Source organism: Saccopteryx bilineata, chromosome 3 (genome assembly GCF_036850765.1).
Source record: "Saccopteryx bilineata isolate mSacBil1 chromosome 3, mSacBil1_pri_phased_curated, whole genome shotgun sequence".
NCBI lineage: Eukaryota > Metazoa > Chordata > Mammalia > Chiroptera > Emballonuridae > Saccopteryx > Saccopteryx bilineata.
This window is the reverse complement of record NC_089492.1, coordinates 273,814,981-273,831,154: the sequence shown is the minus strand read 5'-3', so window position 1 is coordinate 273,831,154 and position 16,174 is coordinate 273,814,981. Positions and strand designations below refer to the sequence as shown.

Below are 16,174 nucleotides of genomic sequence, written 5' to 3'. Positions count from 1 at the left end.
GGTCACTGGCTTGAGCAAGGGGCCACTCACTCTACTGTAGCCCCCAGTTGGGGCATATATGGGAAAGCAGTCAATGAACAACTAAAAAGGAGCCACAGTGAAGAGTTGATACTTCACGTCGCTCTCCATTCCTGCCTGTCTGTTCCTGTCTGTCCCTCTCTCTGACTCTTTCTCTGTCTCTGACACACACACACACACCACCACCACCACCACCACCAGAGTGATCCCTGTGAGGTAAATTATCACCTCCACTTGAAAGATGAGAAGATCTAAAATGGTGAAAAGTTAAATAATGTACTCAAGGTCACACAGCTAGTAAGGAACAGAGTTGGGATTAAATTCATGTCTGTTTAATCTGGAACCCCCTGCTCCTAACCTTTATTACTTTACTCCCTCCATAATTTTAAGCCCAGGTGATGGTTTAAAATCATCAGCTCTGGGAATTTTGAGTATCTGGAAGGTTTTTACTGGGATTGCATTAGATCTATAGCTTAGTTTAGAGAATTAACATTTTAACAATATTGAGTCTTCCAGTATATCTTTATCTATTTAGGTTTTTTAAAATTTCTCTTAGCAACGTTTTGTAGACTTCAGTGTTCTGGTCTTACATATCTTCTGTTGACTTTATCCTTAAGAATTTGATTAAGCCTGACCAGGCGGTGGTGCAGTGGATAGAGTGTCGGACTGGGATGTAGAGGACCCAGGTTCGAGACTCCAAGGTCGTCAGCTTGAGCGCGGGCTCATCTGGTTTGAACAAAGCTCACCAGCTTGTACCCAAGGTCACTGGCTCGAGCAAGGGGTTACTTGGTCTGCTGAAGGCCCACGGTCAAGGCACATATGAGAAAGCAATCAATGAACAACTAAGGTGTCACAACGAGAAACTGATGATTGATGCTTCTCATCTCTTTCCGTTCCTGTCTGTCTGTCCCTATCTATCCCTCTCTCTGACTCTCTCTCGCTGTCCCTGTAAAAATTTGATTAAAAAATATATATATTGTCACCTTGGCCAGGTGGCTCAGTTGAGTTGAATGTCATCCTGATGCACCAAGGTTATGGGTTTTATCCCTGGTCAAGGCACATACAAGAATCAACCAATGACTATGTAAATAAATGGAACAACAAATCAATGTTTTTTTTTTCTCTCTCTCTCCCTTCCTCCCTTGATCTCCCAAATCAATAAGTAAAAATTAAAAAATAAAGTAAAATAAAAGCAAGTGTTTAAGTACAGTATAAGATCACTTTTTAAAAATAAGATCACTTTGTTTTTTAAATGTTATATGTATAGAAAAGAAACCAAAATGATACAAAATATTCACAATGATTCTTTTCTTTGTGCTTTTTCAATATGTGACAAACTTTCTAAAATGAAGCTATGAATTCAGGGAAAAAAATGCTACAAACTCACATTAAAAAAGTGGCCTGGCCTGTGGTGGTGCAGTGGATAAAGCATTGACATAGAATGTCAAGGTTGCCGGTTTGAAACCCGGGCTTGCCCAGTCTCAAGGAGATATTAATATTTTCATTTACACATGAAAAAATGAAATGTTAGAGAACTTAAATAAAAAATATCAAAAAACTTAAATCCCTTAGTTAATAGTTTATTTTTTTTAATTTTAAATATTTGATATCCCTTGATCACTTACACAGATATATTTTATTTTTAGATTTTTAAAAAATTTTTTTATTTATTCATTTTAGAGAGGAGAGGGAGAAACAGAGAGAGAGAGACAGAGAGAGGAGAGACAGAGAGAGAGAAGGGGGGAGGAGCTGGAAGCATCAACTCTCATATGTGCCTTGACCAGGCAAGCCCAGGGTTTCGAACTGGCGACCTCAGCATTTCCAGGTCGACGCTTTATCCACTGCGCCACCTCAGGTCTATTTTTAGATTTTATTAATTCATTTTTAGAGAGAGAGAGAGAGAGAGAGAAGTAGGGAGGAGTAGGAAGCATTTACTCTTATATGTGCTTTGACCAGGCAAGCCCAGGGTTTCAAACCAACAACCTCAGCGTTCCAGGTCAACATTCTATCCACTATGCCACCATAGGTCAGACAATAGTTCATGTTTTTTAAGTGCTTATCTAGTATCAACCACTGTACCAAGTATTTTTTAAGTATTACTGCCTTTTACTTAATCACCTATGGAGTGAAGCTTTGATTATATTCATTTTTCTTATGAGTTTGAGGTTTAATTACCTACCCAAGGTCATCCTGTTAGAAAGTGGTAAGGCTGGTCCTAGCACGGGACTCAGCAAAAGAAAACCTGTGATAAAATATTATTTTTACAGTGTGATTTTGCCACTGAACAGCTCTGAGTTTTAGTTTTGTTGGTTTGAATTTAAGTTTTTTCATTTTAATGTTTATGTTATTATTGATTTTAGAGTGAGAGGATGGGAGGGAGAGAGAGACAGGAATATCTATCTGTTCCTATATGTGCCCTGACCAGGGACTGAACTGGCAACCTCTGTGCTTCAGGACAACACTCTATCCAATGAGCTATCAGCCAGGGTGGTTTAGCCTTAAGTTTTTAAATAAAGATTGTTTGTATACCTTTAAAGCACTTTCACATGTTTTATTACCCAATCAAAAAACAGTATTGATCATCAGTCATGTGCACAGCACCTACTAGGAGGCACTAGGAAGATGCATAAATCAATAAGCTATTGCTCTGTAGTGTTTTATAAGAAAGGAGATCAGATATAAATATAAATAAGGACCCCAAGTACAAATGGATCCTTACAACTAGATTGGACTCTGGAATTAGGTCTAAGTTTGAAACCTTGGCTCCATCACCCATTAGCTGTATGGCTTTCAGCAAATTAATCAATCTTTCTAAACCTCAGTTTTTCCCTCTATCATCTTCTGTGTAATATACCTACTTTGCAGAGGTGTTTTGGTTAACTAAGTAAATTAGCACCATGTTTAGCACAAAGCAAATGTTCAAGCAGTGGATCATAAGTTAAATGTATGTTTAATTTTATAAAAAAAACTACCAAACTTTTTCCCATAATGCTTGTATAAATCATTTTTCACTCCCACCAGTGGCATATGAGTTTTCTAGTTTCTCAGCATCCTCACCAACACTTGCTATTATCATTCTGTTTCAATTATAGCTACTCAGGTGAATGTGCACAGATATCTCACTGTGGTTTACTTTATTTCCCTGATGCTTAAATGATGTTAAGCATCTCTTTGTATGATTATCGGTTGTTCATATGTCTTCTTTGAACAGAAAGAGTGTGTACAAATTTTTTGTCTATTTCTCACTGTGTTTTCTTATTAAGTTGATGAATTCTTTACATATTCTGGATACAGACCTTTTACAAATATTTCCCCTAGTCTGCAACTCAACTGGACTTTCCATTTTTTTAATGGTAGCTTTAGAAGGGCTGAAGATTTTAACATCAATAAAGTCAAATTTTCAAGTTTTTAATGGTTAATTTTCTTTTTTGTTCTAAAAAAAAAAAGCTTTTGATATCCTAAAGTCTCAAGGATTTCCTTCTGTTTTCTTATTTTTTTCTTTTTTTTTTGTATTTTTCTGAAGCTGGAAACCTGGAGAGACAGTCAGACTCCCGCATGCGCCCGACTGGGATCCACCCGGGATCCACCCGGCCAGCCCACCAGGGGGCGACGCTCTGCCCACCAGGGGGCGTCGCTCTGTCGCGACCAGAGCCACTCCAGCGCCTGGGGCAGAGGCCAAGGAGCCATCCCCAGCGCCTGGGGCAGAGGCCAAGGAGCCATCCCCAGCGCCTGGGCCATCTTTGCTCCAATGGAGCCTCCGTTGCGGGAGGGGAAGAGGGAGATAGAGAGGAAGGAGAGGGGGAGGGGTGGAGAAGCAGATGGGCGCTTCTCCTGTGTGCCCTGGCTGGGAATCGAACCCGGGACTTCCGCACGCCAGGCCGATGCTCTACCACTGAACCAACTGGCCAGGGCCTCCTTCTGTTTTCTTGCAAAAGTTTAAGCTTCTTGCCTGATCAGGCAGTGGTGCAGTGGATAGAGCATCGGACTGCAATATGGAGGACTGGGATTCAAGAACCTGAGGTCGTCAGCTTGAGCGCAGGCTCATCTGGTTTGAGCAAAGCTCACCAGCTTGGGCCCAAGGTCGCTGGCTTGAGCAAGGGATCACTTGGTCTGCTGTAGCCCCCCCCGGCCAAGGTACATATGAGAAGGCAATCAATGAACAACTAAGGAGCTGCAACGAAGAATTGATGTTTCTTATCTCTCTCCCTTCCTGTCTGCCTGTCCCTCTCTCTGACTCTCTCTCTCTCTCTGCCACAAAAAATTAAAAAGCTTCTATGATTATGTTTATGATCCATTTCAAACTAATTTTTTTGTATGGTATGAGACAAGCCTTGATTTTTTATTTCTTATGGATATCCAATTGTTTCTGCACCAGTTTTTGAAAAGACAACCGTTTTAAAATTAATTTTGTTGAAAATCATTTGACCATATATGTGTAGCTTTGTTCCTGAACTCTTGATTCTATTGATATGTCTTTATAATACCATACTGTTTTTGTTTTGTTCTGTTCTGTTTATCGGTTGACTTTAGAAAAACAGAGAGATGGGGGGGGGGAGCCCTCATCCACTGTTCCACTTAGTGTGCACTCACCGGCCGCCTCCCACATGGCCCCAGACCTAGGGTGAAGCTCACAACCTTAGTGCCTCAGGATAGCACTTTAACCAACCAAGCTAATTGGCAGCACCACATTGTTTTGACTACCATAACTTTATAGTATTTATAGTAAGTCTTGATATCCAAAAGTTTAAGTCCTTCTCTCGTATATTTTTGTATTTTCTCTTCCTTGATTTTGTGCAGTTTCACTATAATGGAAGTCTTCTTTTTTTTTTTAATATTGACCCAGGAGCAGAATTACTGAGACATGGGCTATAACCAAAATTAATTTGGCAAATTGCTCTCCAGAAAGGCTGCACTAACTAACCTATATTCCCACAAAGTCCCAATATCCCCCCATTTTGGTTTACAGCTAACATAACCCAGCTTTCTAATTTTTGCCAGTTTAATGTTATAAACTGCTATCTCTATGTTGTTGTTTTTTTAACTCATAGAGAGAGGAAGGGTGGGGAGAGACATCAGTTTATTGTTCCATTTATTTATGCATTCATTGGTTGATTCTTGTATGTGCCCTCCCTGGGGATCTAATCTGCAACCTTGGCTTGGCAGGACAACACTTTAACCAGCTAAGCTATCCAGCCAGGGCTCTTCATGTTGTTTTTAAAAACAGCTTTATTGAGATAAAACTGAAATTCAACAAACTGCACAGGCTACAATTTGGTAAGTTCTGACAATTGTGTACACCTGTGAAACCATCTTCACAAATAGGTAATAAATACATCCTTCACCCACAAAAGCTTCTTTGTGCCCCTTTGAGTCTGAGCTTTTTCATTTGCAAAATGCAGCTTGCTGTGTAAGGATATGTGGTGTGAACTTAGCTGGGGGTCTGGCACATAGATGGTGCTGGGGAAACAGAGCTAGCATCACCACAACTGTACAGCAGGGTAACTGAGTATGCAGGCCCTGGAGCCAACTGCCTGGGTTCAAACTCTTCTCTTTTATTTGCTTCCTTAGGCAAGTTATTCAGTATCAACTTCTCCATCTGTAAAATGGGAATGATCATGAGGTACCTTACCTCAAAGGATTGTTACGAGGATGGAAAGGGTTAATACGCTTGAAAACATTTTTTTTTTCTGTCATAGGTAATTGAACAATTTTATTTAGACTTTTTCAAATTTTGAAAATACTCATTAACACCTTCTCTGATATATAGGAGTTTGGGACTTCAGCATGGTAACCTTTGAACTCTATGTAGCTTCCTAAAGGTCTCTAAGAAGTCTTCCAAAGCTGTTCTATAAGGTCTGTGATTTAAATAGTAATGGTAATTCTAGGAGTCACCACAAGAGGGAATAGGAATGAACTCTTGTGGACCATGAAAACAATTTAATAGTATATATTTTTTATCTATCCACTTTAAAATAACAATATTGATCTCTGAGCAACTGGCTTCTTGTTAGTATGTTACATCCAGGGCTTCAATGAATGTCTTGTTGTTAGTGTTCTGTTCATCCTGAGCCTTTGTGGTTGAGCACTATAATGTACATATGAACAAAAGGATTTACAAACAATCTATGGAGAATGACCTGTTTAATAAGTAGTAGCAATAATAATAATAGCCAACATTTCTTTAGTACACACTTTGTGTCAGACACTGTTCTAAGTGTTTTTTGTTAACATTTCCTATAAGCAGGTATTCGTTCTTTTTTTTTTTTTTTTTTTTTTGTATTTTTCTGAAGCTGGAAACGGGGAGAGACAGTCAGACAGACTCCCGCATGCCCCCGACCGGGATCCACCCGGCACGCCCACCAGGGGGCAATGCTCTGCCCCTCCAGGGCATCGCTCTGCCGTGACCAGAGCCACTCTAGCGCCTGGGGCAGAGGCCAAGGAGCCATCCCCAGCGCCTGGGCCATCTTTGCTCCAATGGAGCCTTGGCTGTGGGAGGGGAAGAGAGAGACAGAGAGGAAGGAGGGGGGGTGGAGAAGCAAATGGGCGCTTCTCCTGTGTGCCCTGGCCGGGAATCAAACCCGGGTCCTCTGCACGCTAGGCCGACGCTCTACCGCTGAGCCAACCGGCCAGGGCCCGAGGATTTATTTCTTTGATGTAGGTTAGTAAAATATGGAATTAGAACCCAGGCATCTTTTAGAGAAAAGAAGTTTTTCCTCCATCACACAAATTAATATGTGCTCATTAAAGACAATTTGGAAAACAGTAAAAAGTAGGAAAAAATGTTTAGTCCCTCATAGCATCACAAAGAACTACTAGTAATATTTCAGTGTGACTTTTTTACCCCAAAATATTCATTTTTTATGTTTAGCTCCTCCCCCCACCATTAAATTGAGAGGAAGGGAAGGGGAAAGGAAAGAGAGAGAAAGAGAAGCATCAACTCCTTGTTAGTTGTTGCATTTAATTGTGCACTCACTGGTTGCTTCTTTTTTTTTTTATTGATTTTAATTTATTGTGTTTACATAGATTCAAGTGTCCCACTGAATACATCCCCACCCCAACTGGCTGCTTCTTGTAGGTGCCGTCACTGGGGATGGGACCTGTGACCTCAGTACACCGGGATGACTCTCTATCCATTGAGCTACCCAGCCGGGGTATGGTTAGAGTTTTTTTTTGTTTTTTGTTTTTTTTTATAAAAAACACATACCATTAGATTTATTTTTTAGGTTATGATAAAATACTTACAAATGGGCATTACTTAATATAACATAACTTACTGGATATGTTATTATAAAGTCACAATTCAAAGACTTAATGTAACTAATTTCAATTGATCTATATATGTGCCTGTTTCTCAGATGGATCATTTAATATTTACAGTAGAGGGTTTTTTTATAAATAAAATTTTATTTTAATGGGGTGACATCAATAAATCAGGGTACATATATTCAAAGAAAACATTTCCAGGTTATCTTGTCATTTAGTTCTGTTGCATACCCATCACCCAAAGAGAGATCGTCCTCCGTCACCCTCTATCCAGTTTTCTTTGTACCCCTCCCCCTCCCCCTCTCCCTCCTTCCTCCCCCCACCCCCCGTAACCACCACACTCCTGTCCATGTCTCTTAGTCTCGCTTTTATGTCCCACCAATGTATGGAATCCTGCAGTTCTTGTTTTTTTCTGATTCACTTATTTCACTCCGCATAATGTTATCAAGATTCCACCATTCTGCTGTAAGTGATCCAATGTCATCATTTCTTCTAGTTGAATAGTTTACCATGGTGTATATGTGCCCCATCTTCTTTATCCAGTCTTCTATTTTTTTTACAGTGATTAAAAGCCTTTAAGCAAACTCTTGGCCGGTATGGTTAGGTTTTAATCTGCTCTGTTAATCTGTTTTATGTTTATATTTATTATAAAATAAGCGCTTCATCATGTAGTCTCACATTTTCAATATAATTTCTTAAGAGATTTAGAATATTTCACCAAGTTTTAACTATCTGCTAATTGGTGGACATTTGCGTTGCTTCTTTTTAAAAATTTATTACTTTACTTATTTTAGAGAAACAGGGAGAAAGAGAGAGGTAGAAACATTCATCTGTTCCTGTATGTGCCCTGACCAGGGATGGAACTCGCAACCTTTGCCTATAAGAACAATGCTCCAACCCACCGAGCTATCTGGCCAGGGCTTGGGTTGCTTCTTCTTCTTTTTTTTTTTAAACTACATTCTGTGGATAATCCATTTTTAAAAATTTCTTTTATTAATTCATTTTTAGAGAGAGAGTAGAGAAAAGAAGGGGAGGAGCAGGAAGCATCAACTCCCATATGTGCCTTGACTAGGGAAGCCCAGGGTTTTGAACCGGCGACCTCAGCATTCCAGGTTGATGCTTTATCCATTGCGCCACCACAGGTCAGGCATTGAGTTGCTTCTTAAAATTATTTTTCTTGGAGCACCAGGGCTGGCTAATGGTAATAGAGCTGAGAGGCTCTGCTCAGAGCGAGCTGAAAATGGGCACCAGAGGACTTGGATTTCAGCTAAAGGACAGTATTCCAGTTACTGAATTTTCAGCAAGAGGACCTTTTGAAAGACATGATCTTCTTCAAAAAGGTTTTACTTGTATGAAAAATGAACTTTTGCCCAGTCATGCTCTTGAATTATCAGAAAATAATTCCCAGCTCAACCAAGATAAAATGAATTTTTCCACACTGAGAAACATCCAGGGTCTGTTTGCTTCACTAAAATTTCAGGTGGAACCGAAGGTAGTGCAATAGTTTCAGAGTCCGCCATTTCTTCCAAGCTCAAATCTTCCACTGGATATTTTGAGGGTTAATGATGAGACTATTGGATTTAAAGATGTATCTTTTTTAAGATTTTATTTATTGATTTTACAGAGAGAGGAGGGGGTAGCAAGAAGTATCAACTCATAGTTGCTTCAATTCAGTTGTTCATTGATTGGTTGTCATATGTGCCTTGGCCAAGTAAGCCCAGGGTTTCAAACAAGCAACCTCAGTGTTCCAGGTTGATGCTTTATCTGCTGTGCCACCACAGGTCAGGCTGAAGTTATTCTTAATGACCCATACCAATGGGAGAACCACACTTGATGGTGAACTATAAACTTGGTTTACTGTAATGCAATGTGCTGATCATGAAAATGGAGGAGTATATCTTGTTTATAGTCATGTTTTTAGTATACTTTTATGTATACAACATTAAAAGTACTGACACATAAAAACAAAAATATTTTTCTCTCAATATAAAATGATCACTGTGCCCTGGCCAGATAGCTCAGTTGGTTAGAGCATCGGCACAAAGCACAGAGGCTGCTGGTTCAATCCTGGTCAGGGCACATACAGGAACAGATTGATGTTCCTGTCTCTCTCTCTCTCTCCCCCCTTCCTCTCTGGCTAAAATCAATAAATTAAAACAATTTTTGCCCTGGCCGGTTGGCTCAGCGGTAGAGCGTCGGCCTAGCGTGCGGAGGACCTGGGTTCGATTCCCGGCCAGGGCACATAGGAGAAGTGCCCATTTGCTTCTCCACCCCTCTGCCGTGCTTTCCTCTCTGTCTCTCTCTTCCCCTCCCGCAGCCAAGGCTCCATTGGAGCAAAGATGGCCCGGGCACTGGGGATGGCTCTGTGGCCTCTGCCTCAGGCGCTAGAGTGGCTCTGGTCGCAACATGGCGACGCCCAGGATGGGCAGAGCATTGCCCCCTGGTGGGCAGAGCGTCGCCCCTGGTGGGCATGCCAGGTGGATCCCGGTCGGGCACATGCGGGAGTCTGTCTGACTGTCTCTCCCTGTTTCCAGCTTCAGAAAAACAAAAAACAAAAAAAACCCAATTTTTAAAAATCATCATTGTGCCCTGGCTGGTTGGCTCAGTGGTAGAGTGTTGCCTGGTGTGCAGGAGTCCCGGGTTCTATTTCCGGCCAGGGCACACAGGAGAAGCGCCCATCTGCTTCTCCACCCCTCCCCCTCTCCTTCCTCTCTGTCTCTCTCTTCCCCTCCCGCAGCCAAGGCTCCATTGGAGCAAAGTTGGCCCCGGCACTGAGGATGGCTCTATGGCCTCTGCATCAGGCGCTAGAATGGCTCTAGTTGCAACAGAGCGACGCCCCAGATGGGCAGAGCATCGCCCCTGGTGGGCATGCCGGTGGATTCCGGTTGGGCGCATGCGGGAGTCTGACTGCCTCCCAGTTTCCAACTTCAGAAAAACACAAAAATAAATAAATAAATAAATAAATAAATAATAAAAATCAGCATTGTAATTAACATCTTTACACACATGGCTTTCTCTGAATTTTGGATTCATCCATTGGAACAGGTTTCCAGAGTAGAACGATTAGGTCAAAGTAAAGAACATTCTACCACTCATTTAAAAAAAAATTTATTTATATTTTTACAGAGACAGAGAGAGTCAGAGAGAGGGATAGATAGGGACAGACAGAAATGAAGAGAGATGAGAAGCATCAATCATTAGTTTTTCGTTGCACATTGCAACACCCTAGTTGTTCATTGATTGCTTTCTCATATGTGCCTTGACCGTGGCCCTTCAGCAGACCAAGTAACCCCTTGCTCGAGCCAGTGACCTTGGGTCCAAGCTGGTGAGCTTTGCTCAAACCAGATGAGCCCGTGCTCAAGCTGGCGATCTCGGGGTCTCAAACCTGGGTCCTCCACGTCTCAGTCCGACGCTCTATCCACCGCGCAACTGCCTGGTCAGGCTCTACCACTCTTAATATAATATTGTCCATTGTTTTCAAAAAGGATTGTACCCACATTGATTGGACCCTCCATCAGCACTCTTGCTACTAATCACATTTTTTCTCCCTCACTATAGTAATAATAGAGAGCTATTGATAGCCTTAAAAGAAGGAAGATTTTAACTGTATGGAAACCCTTGTTTCTCTTGGCCATCCTGTTTCTCTGCTGTTGTTTCTTGTTAGAACAGCAGATGGCAGGATAATCCCACAACAGGTGGTCGTGACTTAATTTAATTGCAACCCAGAAGAAATTGCTTCTTTTCCCACATGTGTTTTTTTCCTGAGATAAACAGCATGTAGGGCATCAGCCCCTTTATTGAAAGTAAGATAAGTTAGAAGGTGAATTTTCAGCAAAGAATATCAAGGCAGCTAATATAAATTCTGAACATTAGGTTATTATAGTCTGTGCAAAAACATCTCTCAGAAAGAAGCAAACGGAGGTTGAAAGCCGATTGTTAAAATTCCACATATTCAAGATTTCCCCAGTTAATAATCATAAAAAGTTTATAGCCAGAAAGTCACAGAGGCCCTTCTGTTGTAATTGTTAGAGTTTAGAGTCAGTGGGAACACCCTTCTCACCCAGGGGATTTTAAAAGCTGATCCCATCCCCTCCCCCAACCCTCTCCCCTAGCACTCATTTCCCATCCCTTCACAAAATTGCCAGGGTAATTGACTCTTAGATGAGATGAGTTTGACTTTCTACCCTGATTTTGTAACAGAAGTTCTTTTGGTGAAGTCCTTTGTTTGAAAATGCACAATAAAAATGGCTTTAGAATGACTTCAGAGGACTCTTTCTTTTTCTGGTGCCAACAACAGATTCCAAAGCAGCTATTATTCAAGGTGGGTGATAGGATCCCCTGAGATTGTTTAAGTATCGGTTTTCAAAGTGCTTAGGAACCTGAAATGTCCTGTATGGTATATTTGCAGGTGCATAATAGGCCAAGTGCTCCCGGGGTTATAAAGACTGCCTTCCTGTAGTTGGAATAGACAGAGTTAGCTTCTTACTGAAATTGAAGGCTGCAATGTCGATAACAAATCTGATTCTAACTCTCCCGTGTCACTGCAGCCCAAAGGTGCCTTTGTCTCCCAGGAGAAAGAGGTTAGAGGTAAGTGAATGGCCTTTAACCAGACCCATGTAGAAAACATAGCTAAGAAAAACTTTTGTCCTGAGTGTGTAGGTTTAGGGCTGTTGTGTGTGAAGCAAATTTGCTTTGTTCACAGCCAACCTGCCTAAATGCAAGCATTGCGAGGTGACTAGAGCTACGGAGCAGCAAACTGCTTTAAAAGCAGGCTTTCAGTGGGGAACTTGAAGCATACAATGGCTTTATTTTTGTTAGACATCATTCTCCAACATGGCTTTTTTATTGCACTAACCAAAATAAATCTGGATAGCTTAAAAGGCTGCCTTGATGTCAGAAGAAAATGAATATTGTCTCTCGTGAATGTTTGAATGGTAGTACATAATCCTAGCTATATCCAGATAATAAGACTTACACCTCCTCCCCCAGAAAGCTTTCCTGGGTCATAACATCACCAAGAACATTCACTTTGGGGCTTGATGGTTCCAAGCTGTCTTGCTAAAAACTTCTAAGGAAATAGTTTGCCCGCTCATTCACACTTCCATTTATAGTTAATACTTGGGTGTATCAGTGGTGTTCTGAACTCCTTTTACTTCTCAAGGCCCATGACATTTGATGATACCCATGCGGCAGGGGCTTTCACCTCACCAAATACAGGGTGCTGTTGGGTGGAGAAGGGTCCAGGAGGGAGGGAAGATAAGCCGATGCTTTTTTCTAAATCACTTGACTTAGGAAACCAGTGGGCTTCTTTTAAGATTAAATGTGTCTTTAAATGTTAGGATCTCTGGTTATGAAGTATGGGTGGAACTGCTTCCCTCAGACAAAACTGAGGTAGAGAATATAGGTGTCACATTCAAATCAAAGAGGTGCCTCTCAACAGGAAAGATTTAATCAGCTCTCCTTCCCAGGATCAGCTGCCAGGTTTGAACATTTACTTGCCTGTGTTCCAGGCAGGAGACACTGCTAATTATGGGAGCAATTCCCATGGATACAGAGAAGAATTGTCTGAGCTGGGGAGTCACAGCTCTGACCAAGAGGGGGCTGAGAAGGAAAAATGCCCCCAACATTCTCAGAGGAAATTCCAGTGTTGTCAAGGAACCTGCCTTTTCTGCAGGGATACCCTATAACTGGCATTTGAAGATCTAGAAACCCTTTTCTTTACCTTACTAATTCATGTGCTGAGAATCTCTTTTCTTTTTTTTTAGAAGTAGAATCTAAAAAATGATTTATTTTATTCAAACATTATCTCATAAGGTTATCCTGAAAAAAAATAAAAAATAAAACCCAGCTTTACCAAGAGTCATTCTCAGATTGAAAGTACCTGAAAAGAAGCCAACTTGGCCATCAGGCCAGCCAGAATGGCACACTGTTGCCTTATCGTTGGAACCTGTTGCCTTATCATTGGCAAACATACCACTGAGTCCTTCCTGCTGTATGTGAAGTAAGCTGTGGCAAAACTCACCTTTTATGTGGTACAAAATCTAGACTCACACAAGTGAGCTTCTACAACATCAGTTTGAATTTATATTCCGCTCCCTTTCTCCATTATGCAGAGCACCTGCTCCCTGTCCCTCCCCCACTCCTCCAGCTGTCTGTCTGTCTCATTTGTGTCAATTAAGTATTCAATACTGCTTGATTGAATTGAATGGCTTTCCCTGTATAGAATCCCAACCACAGATAGGGTACCAACCATCTCTCCCATTGTCCAGAATAAAATCTCTAACCCTGGCCAGATATCTCAGTTGGTTGAACATTTTCTTAATACGCAAAGGTTGTAGGTTCGATTCCCAGCAAGGGCACATACAGGAACAGATCTGTCTCTCTCTCTCTCTCTCCTTTCTTCTCTCTAAAATCAATAAAATAATTAAAAAAATTTAAATCTCTCAAAAGCCAAATGCAAGAGTGCCTTAGAAAAGAGAAGGGGTCCTTGCTGGCTTTGTCATTGAACTCAAGAAGACAGGAAGGGCAAGATTGAGTTCCCAGTTGTGCAAGAGTCAGCACTGCATAAACCAAAATCATTTGAGTCAACTCAGTTTAGTTAAGGCTTTGGCTTAGAGACCCAAGAACTTACTGAAAGAAATAAACCTCTACACCATTTCCTAGTTAACAAAGTGCTTTACTATCCTCAGAATAACTTTGCCTTTCTGTTCATTCAGTCATTGAAAAAAAGAGGTTCTGTTCTTTAGTCACTTGCCTCTATTCATTGAGCACTTACTATGTGCTAGACAGTGTTCTAGGAGCTGAAAACTGTGTTCTAAGAACAGAAATTGAGCCTGACCTGTGGTGGCGCAGTGGATGGAGCCTTAACCTAGAATGCTGAAGTTGCCCGTTCAAGGCCCTGGGCTTGCCCAGTCAAGGCACATACGAGAGGCAGAGGCAACAAGGTGATGTTTCCCACTCTTCCCCCACCCCCGCCTCAGGATTACTCTCGCTCTTCTCTCTCTAAAATCAATAAATAAAATCTTAAAAAAAAAAACAAACAAACAGAAATTAAAGTTCTTGTCCTCTTGGAATTTACATTCTGGGGGGGGGGCAAATAATAAACATATAAGTAGACATAGTATACCAAATGGTAATAGGGTTATGGAGAATCAAAGAGCAGGGTTAAGGGAACTGGGGATTATGGTTTGGGCAGAGTTTTTTATTTTATTAAAGGTGGTCAGAGGACTTCCTGAGCTGAGACAAAAGCAACTAGTGAACAAGCCATACAAACAGGAGGGGGAAGAGCATTCCAGATACAGGGTATAGCAAATGCAAAGGCCCTGAGACAGGAGTTTCCTGCTGAAGGAGACCAGTAGAGCTAAATGGAGTGAGCCAAGAGAGAGATGTAAGAGATAGGTCAGGGAAGTGGAATTGCAGGGGGGGGGGGGAAGAATTTGTAAGGCCTTGTAAGGCACTGTTAACTTTTATTCTAAGTCAGGGGTTGGGAATCTATGGCTTGTGAGCCAGATGTGGCTCTTTTGATGGTTGCATCTGGCTCGCAGACAAATCTTTAATAAAAATAATAATAACGTTAAAAATATATAACATTCTCATGTATTACAATCCATTCATTCCCTACCACTCATGTTCATGGTTGCGGGTGGCTGGAGACAATCACAGCTATCCTCCAGGACAACACCAAATTTTTTATTTTTTATTTTTTATTTTTTTTTTATTTTTTACAGAGGCAGAGATAGACAGGGACAGACAGACAGGAACGGAGAGAGATGAGAAGCATCAATCATCAGTTTCTCATTGCGCGTTGCGACTTCTTAGTTGTTCATTGATTGCTTTCTCACATGTGCCTTGACTGTGGGCTTTCAGCAGACTGAGTAACCCCCTGCTGGAGCCAGCGACCTTGGGTCCAAGCTGGTGAGCTCTTTGCTCAAGCCAGATGAGCCCGCGCTCAAGCTGGCGATCTCGGGGTCTCGAACCTGGGTCTTTCTGCATCCCAGTCCTACGCTCTATCCACTGCGCCACCACCTGGTCAGGCATACAACACCAAATTTTTATTGGATAATGCGTAACATACACAGGTTGTTGTATGGCTCTCATAGAATTACATTTTAAAATATGTGGCGTTCATGGCTCTCTCAGCCAAAAAGTTTCCCGACCCCTGTTGTAAGTGATATGGGAAGCCACTGGAGGAATGACTTGTGTTTTATGTTATAAAAGGTTTATTCTGGCTACTGTGTTGAAAACAGAAGGTAGGTGTGCAAGGGCAAAGGCAGGGAGAACTGCTAGGAGGCAAATGCAGGAATCCAGGCGAGAAACAATGGTGGCTTAATTTGGGTGGCAGCAGGGGAGATGGTGACAGGGGTTAGTTAGATTTAGAAGGTAGAGGTCCCAAAGCCCTGGCCAGTTAGTTCAGTGGGTTAGAGCATCATCTCCAAATGCCAAGGTTGGGGGTTCAATCCCCAGTCAGGGCACATATGGGAAGCAACCAGTTTATTGTCTGTTTCATCCCCTAGACTGTAAGTTCCATGAAGGCAGGAACCACCAGGGTATATATAAAATGCTTGGCACAATGCTTGACTCACAGTTGGCTCTCAAATATTTCTTGAAACATTGAGTGACTTACCTATAAGGCTCTTACTAGTACACTGCTACCTTCCTTCCTTTCTTTCCTTCTCCCCCTCCTCCCTCCCTCCCTCCTTTCATTAGTGAGAGGAAGGGAGGCAGAGAGACAGATTCTTGAATGCACAGGGCCTATCTGGCAAGCCCATTAAGGTTTGATGCTCTGCCCTTCTGAGGCTGTTGCTCCATTGCTCAGCAACAGAGCCATTTTGTTAGTGCCTGAGGCGGAGGCCACGGAACAGCACCTGAGGCCACTCACTTGAACTAATCATGC

General features: G+C 41.8%; 1 pseudogene; it reads left to right on the top strand.

Annotated features, from left to right (window-relative positions):
• The first annotated feature begins 8,521 nt into the window (after nucleotides 1-8,521).
• On the top strand, nucleotides 8,522-9,144 carry LOC136329175 (proteasome maturation protein-like; annotated as a pseudogene).
• The last annotated feature ends 7,030 nt before the right edge of the window (nucleotides 9,145-16,174 follow it).